The sequence below is a fragment of the Eumetopias jubatus genome, unplaced genomic scaffold (assembly GCF_037043125.1).
Source record: "Eumetopias jubatus isolate StellerSeaLion01/CBP00866 unplaced genomic scaffold, mEumJub1_p1.0 scaffold_14, whole genome shotgun sequence".
Lineage (NCBI taxonomy): Eukaryota > Metazoa > Chordata > Mammalia > Carnivora > Otariidae > Eumetopias > Eumetopias jubatus.
In genome coordinates, this window is record NW_028274820.1 from 871,773 (window position 1) to 884,311 (window position 12,539).

Sequence of the window (12,539 nt, forward strand, 5' to 3'; positions counted from 1 at the left end):
CACATCCTTCTTGGACTCTTTACAGTTCCCCACACTGTTGGACCCATGATCCACTATGCCTTCTGTGTGTCCTTACCACTAACTCTGCAGTCCTGTGTGCCCTAGAACATTCCAGGCTCCCTTGCTGTCAGCCTGGCGCGGACGCAGTTTATGGGTCTAATGCTCGGACAGACCTACATGTCAGGTCTGTCATCCTACCGGGGTCCCATGTCAGCGAATGTCCCAGGTCTCATTGCCAGGAGACATGTCCCTGTCAGCAGTTGTCACCGGTGTGCATTCTGCCATGTGACAGTAGCTGAAGCCGATCTGCCCTTCATACGTGGAGGTCAGACCCATGTCAGGCCCTGTTAGGCCTCCTCTCAGGGACCCCTGGGTGGCTCAGTCAGCGAAGCATCTGACTTGTGCTCAGGTCGTGATCCCGGGGTCCTGGGATCGAGCCCCACATCGGGCTCCCTGCTCCGTGGGGAGCCTGCTTCTCCCTCTGCCGCTCCCCCTGCTTGTGCTCTCTCTCTGTCAAATAAAGAAATAATATCTATATATAAAAAAAGAAGGCTCCTCTCCCCCCAGGATTGAATCTTCAGCCCCCTCCTTGGAAGAAGAGTGTGCAGTCCACCCCCCAGCATTTGATTATGAACATCCTTGGATCCAGCAGAGTTGAAAGGATTTTACAGCAAATCCCTGTCCACCCACCACCTAGATTCTACCATTAACATTCCCTGTGCACACCTACCTGTCTATCTCTGAACGCATCTGAAAACTCGCCCAGCCTCTCTGATGCGTTTCAGGGTAAATTATAGACACCGTTCCACTGCAATCTGGATATTTCAGCATGCCTCTCCATAGCAGGAGTGCAGTATTGTTTACAGTTTTCTTTTGCTGTAAAATTTATATACACTGAAACGTATGCATCTTAAAAGTACATTAGCTAAACTCTGACAAGTGTGTACACCTGTGCAACCCAAAGCCCTGCCAAGAACTAGACTGTTGCCTCACTCAGTCCCTCATGCCTCCTAGGACGCCTCCTCCTCCCCCGAGGCAGCCGCTGCTTCGATGGTTGACACTCTAGATGGGCCTGTTGGGATTGGTTTCTGTTCGAGAACGTCACACACATGGAATCAGGCAGTACATATTCTTTTCTTTTTTTAAGATTTCATTTATTTATTTGAGGGAGTGAGCACGAACAGGGCAGAGGGAGAGGGAGAAGCAGACTCCCCCGCTGAACAGGGAGCCCGATGCGGGGCTCAGTCCCAGGACCCCGAGATCATGACCTGAGTCGAAGGCAGACGTTGAACCAACTGAGCCCCCCAGGCGCCCCCAGGCTGTACATATCCTTTTGTACAGGGAACCCTTTACTCACGCGGTGGTTCTGGGATTCACCCGTGATGTCGAGTAACAGTCTACTGTATGTCTACACCACGACCTGTTACCTGCTCATCTGTTGTTGGCCATTGGGTTCTTTTGGGTCTTGTAATCTCATGAAAAACTGAACATTGGTGAATGGGTCATTGCATGGACATATGTGGCCATTTCTTTCGGGTAAATACCTAATAATTGAATTGTCATTTACGTGGTAGCTATGTATTGAACTTTATAAGACACCACCAAACTGTTCCATGTGGAATTTTTGTCTACTAATTTTATCAGTGACTGGGAGGGTGGGGGATCACATCTCCAGTTGTTGTTTTGGATTTGTTTCTCCTTGTAGTTCTGTGCGTTTGGGCTTCAAGTAATTTGTCCTTAAGTACGTACACATTTAGGATCATTATGTCTCATTGAAATGAGCCATTTCATTGTGAAGTGACCATCTTTATTTGTGGTAATGTTTCTTATTTCGAGTTCTACTTGGGCTGATGTTAATATAACCACACCACCTCGCTTGCTTTTTTTTTTTTTTTAATGGTTTGAAACTCTCTTTATTGTCTAGGTGAATAGAAGACAGTGAGGATGTCATACCTGCTTCTGTAGGTATTCTGTGTTGTTTTGGTTGAAATGTATGAAGAAAAATCTGGCCTCACACAGCCACGTAGCTGGAAAAGGGAGAAGCATTTTCATAGTCTTTAAAGATAATGGTAGATTATTCTTTTTTTTAATCTTTTTTTCCTTTTTACATTTTTAAATTTTTTTCATCCTTTTTTTAAATCATTGCTTTAGGGGCGCCTGGGTGGCTCAGTTGTTGGCCGTCTGCCTTCGGCTCAGGTTGTGATCTCAGGTCCTGGGATCCAGCCCTGCATTGGGCTCCCTGCTCAGCGGGAAGCCTGCTTCTCCCTCTCCCGCTCCCCCTGCTTGTGTTCCCTCTCTCGCTGTGTCTCTCTCTGTCAAATAAGTAAATAAAATCTTTAAAAAAAATCATTGCTTTATTTATTTAGTTTGTCCGTTTTTGATTGGGCTCCACACCCAGTGTGGGGCTTGAACTCACAACCCCGAGATCAAGAGTTGTGTGCTTTACCAACTGAGCCAGCCAGGTGCTGCAGTGGTGGATTATTCTTTTTTTTTTTTTTTTAAGACTTTATTTATTTATTTGAGAGAGAGAGGGAGGGAATGAGTGTGTGGGGGGGTGAGCAGCAGAGGGAGAGGGAGAAGCAGACTCCCCACTGAGCAGGGAGCCCGACGCCGGACTCGATGCCAGGACCCTGAGATCATGACTTGAGCCGAAGGCAGACGCCCAACCAGCTGAGCCACCCAGGTGCCCCAATGGTGGATTATTCTTGGTCCTATATCCAGACTCAACAAATGGTGGTCTCCTAATGGTCATTCGCAATGTGGAATTTGACAGCCCCATCAATACACTTCTCATGTTCTAAAGCGCACCAGCTTCCTTATGTTGCATGTCAGCATGGTGTGCCTCAGTGTGTCTGTAGCTTGGGATGGCATCTTCTGTAATCAGCATGTTGCTTATGTAATTGTTATACTTTTTTTTAAAAAAGTTATATTTATTTGAGAGAGAGAGAGCGCAAACGTGTGTGCATGGTGGGGAGGGGCAGAGGAAGAGGGAGAGGGAATCTCAAGCAGATTCCCCTGCTCAGCGCAGAGCTCGATCCCACGACCCTGAGATCATGACCTGAGCCGAAACCAAGTGTTGGACGCTCAGTTGACTGAGCCCCCTGGGCGCCCCTTGTTATACCTTTAATCTAGTCTGACACCTGGTACCTTTTGGTTCTGCCTTCACATTTAATGTAATTATGGAGAGGCTTGTGTTTGCCGCTTCCCTGTTTGTTTTCTGCTTCTCTTTTGTGCTTTATTCCTCCTTCGTCTGTCTTCTTTTGGGTCGAGTGCTTGTAGGGTTCCGTCATGTTGCTAACCACTGCGCAGGTTGCAGGACGCACCCATAACTTGTCACAGGCAGCCATGAATCACTGTCATGCTCTTTCTCATCTGCTGCAAGAGCCTGTCAGCAGTAGTGGTCCATGGATGCTGCCTCCTGTCTTTGCAGAACTTTTGACATTTTATTCCTGTACATGTAATAAAGCCAACATTATTATTTTTGCTGTAGACCCTTGAATTTTTACCTTTTTATATTGAAATAATTTTAAGTTTACAAAGAAGTTGGATAAATAGTACACAGAGTACCCAGTTACCTTTTACCCAGATCCCCCAATTGTTAACATTTCTAAGCTATTTAAGAAGCAATTGCATGGGGCGCCTGGGTGGCTCAGTTGGTTAAGCATCTGCCTTCAGCTCGGGTTATGAACCGGGGGTCTTGGGATCAAGCCCCGAGTCAGGTTCTCTGCTCAGCGGGGAGTCTGTTTCTCCCTCTCCCTCCCCCTGCTCATGCTCTCTCTCTCTCTCTCAAGTAAATAAAAATCTTAAAAAAAAAAAGAAAAGCAATTGCAGACACGATGCCCCATGACCCTTCATCCTTCAGTGTGTGTTTTCTCGGTACAAGGACTATCCCACCTCAGTAAGACCATCCAATCAGGAAAATCACATCAATCCTTTATTGCCATCTGATTCACGGACCCCATCGAAACTTGCTGATTGATGTTGATTTGCTCCATTTCTGGTGATGCTGACTCATCACTTGCCAGGTTTCTACATTTTTTAAAAAAGATTTATTATCTATTTGAGAGAGAGACACACACACAGAGAACGCTCGAGCATGCAGGGTGGAGGGGCAGAGGGAGAGTCTCAAGCCGACTCCATGCTGGGCACAGAGCCTGACCTGGGGCTTGATCCCATGACCCTGAGATCATGACCTGAGCTGAAATCAAGAGTCAGATGCTCAACCAGCTGTACCACCCAGGTGCCCCAACCAGGTTTCTGCATTTATTTATTTTAATTAATTAATTAGGGAGAGAGAGAGAGAGAGAGAATGAATGGGGGAAGGGGCAGAGGGAGAAGGAGAAACAGATTCCCTGCTGAGCGGAGAGCCCAACGCGGGGCTCGATCCCAGGACCCTGAGATCATGACCTGAGTTGAAGGCAGACGCTTAACCATCTGAGCCACCCACGCACCCCTAGGTTTTTGCATTTTAAAGTTCTTTTACTATAATTTTTTACCATTATTATTAACTTTGAAGCTCAAATTGTCCCAAACTCAACCAGTAGGAGCCATTGTAGGCAGGCTCTGATGTCTTTTTATTTTTAATTCTGGTCAAAAACCCATAACCTACCATTTACCATCTTAACCACTTTTAAGTGTGCCGTTCAGTCATGTTAAGTGTATTCACGTTGGTGTGTGGCCGGTGACTTTTGACTAGTCCCCAGTATTCTTTGAGCTCTCGCTTATGTTTGCTACAAGATGTTCTAGGCTATTCTGCTACTTTCCTGCCCTGGCCCGCCGGAACCAGACATTTATCGGAGGAGCCTGGTTGCTTTCAGTGGAAATGGTATCTAGAAACCAAGATCTGACTGTAGATGTGCTCATTGCTGTGGGGGTGTTACTTCTATTAGGGGACTAGGGACCTCTTTGGGGTTATTCTTGACGATTTTTTTTTTTTTTGAGATCTTGCACTATACATATGTCGTTTCTTTATTCCTCATTGGGGCTCAGTGGCATTTTCCCTTATGGATTAATGCAATTCATTTCAACAGTAGTCTGTTTATAGAATTTTACATTGCCATTTTGCTCTAACACAAAATGCAGAGATGAGCCGTCTACTAACCTTTCACGTGTGTACGTTTATCTATAGGATTAAGTCCTGAAAATGCAATTGCTAGGAAGCTTTATGTACATTTGTAATTTTAGTACATACTGAAAAATTGTTCCCCATATAGTACCGGTTTTTATTCTTAACATCAACCTATCAGAATGCGTGCTTTCAAATATCCTTGCTCACATGACACATCACCAGACTGTTGAATACTTGCCAAGCCGATAGATGAAAATGGTATTTGCTAATAATTTTGGGTTTTACTTTCCAAAATGAACCTAACATCTTTTCTTACGAAAAAATACATTTATAGCTCAGAAAAATAGCAAAATATTTTCAAGAAAAAAGGGGGAAAAATCCTGTCTGCTAGGAATAACTATTAGAGCTTTTCAGATCACTTTCCTAGGTGTGTCTACTTTTCTGTGCACGTACACAGTTTTACTTCCTTGGCTTCATTTATTTGACACTTGTTTAATGCCCAGTGGGTACAGTGCTTTCTGGGGAATTGTTGCTGCCTTCCTGAGACTCCTTCGCCATCTTTGGGGGGGCTCTTAGTGCCACAAGATAGAGACCTGAGTGCTGTAAGAAGGAGCACAGGGTGGTGGGTCAGGATGTGCACTGTGCAGAGTGAGTGGATTCTCTGAAGGGCCCACCCCCTTGTCGCGGGAACTCTGTCATGTGGTTCTGTTGCTGGAGAAGTAGGGCCCTCCCTGGCTCCCTCTGCTGGGCTGCTCCTTGTTGGCCAGCACAGATTTCTGTAGCTACATCTGGCGCCGGGAGAGAGAGAGTGACTGAGCACACCCCCGAGGTAAGGATCAGGAACAGATTTATCCTGGAAGGAAGTCGAAGAGTCAGGGTAACTGGTTGTGGATATCCCTTAAAAAGATTCTGCTGTGTTTCAGTGCCTGTTACACAGAGACATCTGGTCGCCCCTATTTCTGGGGTGACCCTTGTGTGTCTACATAGAGGGCTCTTGTAAGTTTATTCCTAGAGCTGGAACTTTGCTGTAATTACCAGGGGCAGAAAGCCCTGTCACTGGTGTCACCTGGTATATATGCAGAGAACACATGCCCCATCCATGAATCTCCCAGAGTTCCCTGCGTGGGAACCCTCATTTCCAGAGCTCTTTGCACATGTCGGGATCCTGCGTGCCGTAAGAAACTTGTGCTTGGCTCCCCGGAGCCACAGCGTTTTGGGAGGGGCGCGATGTGACCTTTTTTCGGGGTCCTGGACGACCGGCCTGCCTTGTCTCCCCAGTCAGTGGTGGCACAGCACGGCCTCACCTCCCTCTTCCTCCGGGGCTGGGTCTTGGCCACAGGAGGAGGGGCGCCCCTGATGGGTCTTCCGTTTGTTTTTTCATCTACGGGACTGCTCCTTTTCTCTGCGTTCTTTCACACCTGGCCTTCATTGGCAAACGTCCTAACCTGTATAATGCGGGTCCTTCTGTTTGCAGTCTTGTAAAGCGTGTGTTGTTTTCGTGCCTTTTTTTTTACACCTAAGAGTTGCAGGAGTGGCACCAGGAGCTCCCGTGCCCCAGCGGAATGAATGCGGGCGCCAGGCGCTGCGGAAGCCGGCGGCGTGTGGGCTGCCCGCCCCTCGCTCTTGGCAGCTGCTCGGTGGCTTCACACTCCTCACTGCCCGCTCGCTGGGGGGCGGCGGGTTTTCAAGGGCTTTCCTGTTGGTCCTGACCCCGGCGCTGATGCTCTCGGCCTCGCCTGCGGGGGCTTCGGGTCCGGGCGCGTGCGCTTCGGGTCCGGGCGCGTGCGCGGGCTGCGTGGCTAGGCGGTCACGTGCCGCGGGGAGGAGCCTGCGTGGCCCCGCCCTTGGGCGTGGCCTCCAGGGATGGCGCCGTCCGCTGATGCGGACAGGGTGGCGGACAGGGTGGCGCTCGTCGGGGTCGCGGCCCTCCCGAGCCCGCGGTGTGCGTGCGGGAGCAGGGGCGCCCTCCGCTGTGCCCAGCCCCGTTTAGGGAAGCGGCTGGCTTTGTCCCTCGGGGGGTGCCCTTTCCCTCTCCTGCTGGGCATGGCTGGGGCGGGTTTCACTTACGGGCATGGGGTTGGGGGCCTCGTCAGAATGCGGGTAAAATGGCCACTGCTTTTTTTTTTTTTAAGATTTTTATTTATTTATTTGAGAGAGAGAATGAGAGAGAGAGAGCATGACGGGGGAGGGTCCGAGGGAGAAGCAGACTCCACGCCGAGCAGGAGCCCGATGCGGGACTCGATGCCGGGACCCCAGGATCCCGACCTGAGCCGAAGGCGGTCGCCCAACCAGCTGAGCCACCCCGGCGCCCACCACCGCTGCCTTTTATTCTGTGGGAGCTCCTGTCCCTCGCCCCGTTGCCTGTGTGGGCTCTCCTCTCACTGCATTCCCTGCATAGGCACGCCTCCCCCTTCCCATTCCCTCTGTGGGTGCTCCTTCCCCTCAGCTTGCTCTCCCTGTTGGTTTCTGTGTGTTTGGCTCAAAGCGACGGGGGACGCTAGCGGGGCAAGCTCTTGGGTCAGAAGGTTGGAAGAAGGTAGGTGCTGGGGAGGCCTGGGCTGCAGGGCTGTTGCCAGAGCTCCTGGCGGCTGCACCAGGCGGTAGCAGGGGCTCAGCCTCAGTGCTGCCTGACGTCCTTCTGTAGAGGTGTCTGCAGGCATTTGGCCGCCCTGGGAGGAGGTAGCCGAACGCCCAGATGTGGACACAGCGTGTCCCGAGAGGTTGTGAGGTGTTGGGCGTCCTCTCTTGGTGGTGGCTGTGGGGCTTGCATGTGCTGGGCTTTCCGCGGTGCTGTCCCGATGGCTCCCAGTGGGCCTTAGACTCTGCCTGTGTCCCGACTTGCCCTGTGCAGGTGTGCAGAAAGGACAGGTAACCCTTGCAGGTGATTCTCTGGAAGCCATCAGTCTGCCACGACTCCCACCAGGATGGAGGCCACCATGGCTTGGCACGTGCCGGCTTTGTGTGGCCGATGGAGTTCAGACAGAGCACCGTGGCTGGTTGCAGGCAAGCTGATTTTCGGCTTCTCCTCCAAGGGCACAGCTTCTTTCAGGAGGCCTGGTGGTGTCCGAGGCGGCGGACCATGCCAGGTGGTGTGGGGCCAGCAGCCCTGCTATTCCAGACTCCGTGCACCAGTGGCTTCTGGCCGGGTGGGACCTCGGGCCCAGACGTGGGCTCAGTTGTGCATCTGGGCCCCTTTAGAGGTGCCAGCCACTCTCAGCCGTGCACTCGATGCCCTGGGGCTTCTCTTCCAGTTACTTGTGCTGATGGAAACAGCAAGTCCAGACGCACCATAGCCTGTGTTCATGTCTGTATAGGAACATGCAGGGTGGGGGTGGCATGGGGGCGGCATGGGGGGCCGCCCCCACCCCTCAGTTCCTGCACCCCAGGCTGGGCTCTGGTTCGGCTGCCATGTCCCCTGCCCACCTGTCAGCAGCCCCTCCAGCCAGCTTTGCTTGTCCCTCTGTCCCGTGGAGCTCTGGCCTATCACAGAAGAGAAGGTCCTGGTCCCAAGGGTAAGTGCATGCTCTAGGGCTAGAGTTAGCAGAAACGTCTGAAATGTCTGTGAGACAAACTCCTGAAACGCAGAAGCACGGGCTAAAAGTGGAGAGACATCCTGTGTTTGGATGGGATTGGTGGCCTCATGACTGTGTCCATTCCCACCCCCTCCCCCCCGAGTTCATTTATGATCCCAGGGAAAAAGTCCCTGGGCTCTTCTCTGGAACCAGACTACTTGAGTGGAAGCTCATCTGAGTTATGAGCAAGCAGGAACAGCCAGAAAACTTCTGTGAAAAAGAAGAGCGACGCGAGAAGCAGCCTAGAATGGGTGGGGGTGCCGTGCCCCTGCTGGGTGGTGTGGGGCTGTCTTGTGATGAGCTGTGGGAACAGAGGGGGAAAGTCAGAAATAGGCCGCTCTCTGCAAGGAGCTGAGTGTGCAGGACAGCGGGGAGATCTGACTCTTAGCGAGTGGCGTGGGGTAACAGGGTCGCCATACAGAAAAGGATAAAATAGGTACCTGTGCCCCAGGATGAGCGACAAATGTGCTCCGAAATTTAAATAAAATAATTAAGCCATAAAAGAAAAGACCAAAAGACCTGACCACGTAAACATAAAGTAGAAAGACAAATCAAGAAAACATTATTTGCACCTTAAAAAACAGAAGGTAAATGTCTCCTAAATAAGGTGCTTCTAAAAAAAGTGGAAAACAACAGCCAGGGGCTGAGGGGAAAAACAGGCGAGAGATGGGAACACAGGGTTTGCAGAAAGAGAAACACAAAAGGCTTTTAAAAACGTGAAAAGGCAAGTCAGACTCTTGAATAAAAGAGAAATGCAAATTCAGATCACTTGTGGCCACCTGTTTACCGCCTCCCCCCTTCCCCCAGGCCAGCAGAAACCCCAGAGTTGGTCAGGCTTGAGGGAAGGGGCCTGCACAACCCCAGACAGGGCATAAGGGCAATGCCTGACTCAGCTGGTGCGTTGACTGACCCAGCATCCCATTTCTCGCCTGGTGCGTTGACTGACCCAGTATCCCACTTCCAAAGACCTACCCCAAGGACACATTGGCAAGAACAAGACAGGGTTTGTGCATTGTGGCCCTACCTCACGTACGGGGGGCAGGTTCTCCAAGCCGTGCTGCACCCACACGGTGGGTTTTGGGGCAGCGCAGCTGGAGAGAGGGGTCCCCTGAGTCCTTTGAGTGGGCTCCAGGACATGCATGTGCAGGTACTCACTCTGACGGTTTTTAAACGGTTACCTGGCAGCCAGGAGGGTGTGACCTCTGAGCATAGGCCTCATGACTGTGCAACCATCTCATGTTCTATAATATTACAAGTTGAATAAAAGCTTTTTTTTTTTAGGGAAGTTTTTTTTTGTTTGTTTTTTAAAGATTTTATTTATTTGAGATAGAGAGTGAGAGAGAGAGAGCACACGAGAGGGGGGAGGGTCAGAGGGAGAAGCAGACTCCCCGCTGAGCAGGGGAAGGCAGTCGCTCAACCAACTGAGCCACCCAGGCGCCCGAATAAAAGCTTTTTTTTAAAAAAATTTTTATTTATTTGACAGAGACAGCGAGAGAGGGAACACAAGCAGGGGGAGCGGGAGAGGGAGAAGCAGGCTTCCCGTGGAGCAGGGAGCCCGATGCGGGACTCGATCCCAGGACCCTGGGATCACGACCTGAGCTGAAGGCAGACGCCTAACGACTGAGCCACCCAGGCGCCCCATGAATAGAAGCTTCTTAAAAAGTCACTTAAAAATATGTATTAAAAATGGCATAAAGCCACAAAAAGGCATAACCCCTCAGAGGAGAGTTATTTCAAGTTATGCAATCATAGACATGTGACAGCACACCCCCGGTGGGATACTGGGGGAGGACAAGAAGTACAAAAAAGCCCCAAATTGTTTTCAGTAACCATATTAGTACTAATACCGGTACTGCCATTTTGCAACTGTCCCGTGTGTTTTAGGACGCAGTGGCAGTGAGTTAGGTTAGCATCCTTACACACGGGACTTTCAGCATGGGACCCAGGGCAGAGCATACCGAGGGGGTAATCCATAACCTTGTAATCCCAAATTGGAATTGGAAATGTCACTCTGAGCTCCTAAGGTCTTTTCAACACAGAAAGCTTATGTACTTACTCTCTGGTTGAAGAGCGTAAGTGTTACAAGCGCCATTGAGCACCCTTGGTGCCTGCAGGACTTGAAACAGCATTTTCCTCCAGGAGCGGCTCCTCCCCGACCTGAGCTGTCCCCCCCACCCCAAGCTGTGCCCTGCCCGAAATGTTCCTCATCAGAGCTGTCCCTCACCGGAGCTGTCCCCCGCCTGAGCTGTGCCCCACTGCCGGCCAGAGGAGGGGCCTTCTGAGCATCCGAAGGGCGATGGCTGTGGTTCGTTCCTGTTCACCCTCGGCGACTGTTATGGAACAGCGTTACTTTGACAGCTGTGACCAGAGAGAAAGAAGGAAGCATTTAACTTGGCTATTCTGGCTGAGCTGAGGATGTGTGGTGGGTGAGGGATGACACAGGGGTTCCAAGTGAAACACTCAACCTGTTTCTTGTAGGTTTGTGCTGCGCTTATTTTATTTGGGGAGTTGGGGCGCTGGGTCTTTGGCAGTGTCGTGAGCCACGGAGAACTAAGACTGCTGGCCAGAACTCATGTCCACCTTCACCCTCCCACTTGCTCTTCATTTTCTTCTTTTTCTTTTTAATCTTTTGTCAGTTTTGTCAATTAATTTTCTTTTTTTTTTAAGATTTTATTTATTTATTTGACAGAGAGAGAGAGCGCGTGCACAAGCAGGGGGAGCAGCAGAGGGAGAGGGAGAAGCAGACTCCCCGCTGAGCAAGGAGCCCAAAGTGGGGCTTGATCCCAGGACCCCGGGATCATGACCTGAGCCGAAGGCAGACGCTTAACGACTGAGCCACCCAGGTGCCCCTGTCAGTTAATTTTCTTAAAAAAACATAAGCAAAAACAACAAAACTCCTTAGAGTCAGATTATGTTTAGCACTTGCTCCAGTGGAGAATATTTCTTTTTTCTTTTTTAATTTTTATTGGGGTAAAGTACACATAGTCTTTGTGATTTTAACCATTTTATGTTATGTTATGTTACGTTTTGTTATGTTATCTCTACACCCATCATGGGGCTTGAACTCACAGCCCTGAGATCATGGTCCTATGCTCCACTGACTTAGCCAGCCAGGCACCCCCCAGGGGAGAATATTTCTTGTTGGCTCCCTAATTATGAGGGTGTTGAAGAGGATCACAACCTGCCTTCCCACCTGGGTGCAGCGCCTGTAGCTGGGAGGCCGTGCCGGCACACCCCTGGTCACCTTGCCCCCACACAGAACAGAGCTGCAGACGTGAGGCTCTGAGGAGGGGGTGGCTGCGGGGCGTGCTGAGACCTGACCCCTGCTTCCCAGCACCCCCCCCCCCCCCCGCACTGCATGGACCATGAACAGCATCCATGCTGGGGGCTGCTGGCCAACCAGGTCATCAGGAATCAAGATCATTCATGTAAGAAATAAAAGACACAAAACATAAAGGTAACATGAGGGAAGATCCTGTTGGATTCATTTCGAGTTAGAACTCTCTGTTTGAATTCATGATCTCTGTTTTTAAAAGCACGCATTTCTTAGGTGCAGAGACACCTGGAAGCAGTGAGCATGCCTCATGCCTCAGGTTGGCCTGAGTTCTGTTCCACGTTGTGCAGTCCGACGGAGTGGGAGAGTGTCATTTCTGCCGCAGGATCTGTGCTTCCAGAGAGATGTCGGTCTGGCTCCGTCTGCTGTTCAGAACCAGGCCGTACTGTGGTATCACACTGGGGTTGTGTGTCTGTGTTTTGACCAGCTTTGGTTTTCTAGGGTTTTCAATTATTTTTCTGTATTTATTTATTTAAAGTAATGTCTGCGTCCAACATGGGGCTTGAACTCACAACCGCGAGATCAAGAGTCCCACACTCTTATGGCTAAGCCAGCTGGGAGCGCT

General features: G+C 50.4%; 1 protein-coding gene across 3 annotated transcripts in view; it reads left to right on the forward strand.

The window, feature by feature from the left end:
* Positions 1-12,539, forward strand: part of CCM2 (CCM2 scaffold protein) — a 47,668-nt gene that overhangs the window by 7,007 nt on the left and 28,122 nt on the right. The window lies entirely within an intron of this gene.